The sequence below is a fragment of the Arachis duranensis genome, chromosome 10 (assembly GCF_000817695.3).
Source record: "Arachis duranensis cultivar V14167 chromosome 10, aradu.V14167.gnm2.J7QH, whole genome shotgun sequence".
NCBI lineage: Eukaryota > Viridiplantae > Streptophyta > Magnoliopsida > Fabales > Fabaceae > Arachis > Arachis duranensis.
Genome location: NC_029781.3, coordinates 29,110,650 through 29,110,902, shown reverse-complemented (window position 1 = coordinate 29,110,902; position 253 = coordinate 29,110,650).

Here is a 253-nt window from a genome sequence, read left to right as displayed (position 1 = left end):
GAAATAATATTACAAAATTTATAAAAAATAAAAATAAAACAATTCTCTAATAAGATTTTTGTTAACAATTTAAATTTTAAATAACTAAAAAATTGGTATCTGAATTGAATTAATGATTTCAAAAATATTACAATACTTTTTAATAAAAATAATACTTTAATTTATGCTACATATTAAAATTTTAATAGATGATCATTTTTTTATTTTGGTCTTTAATAGATGATAATGATAATTTATTCAAGGGACTAGATGA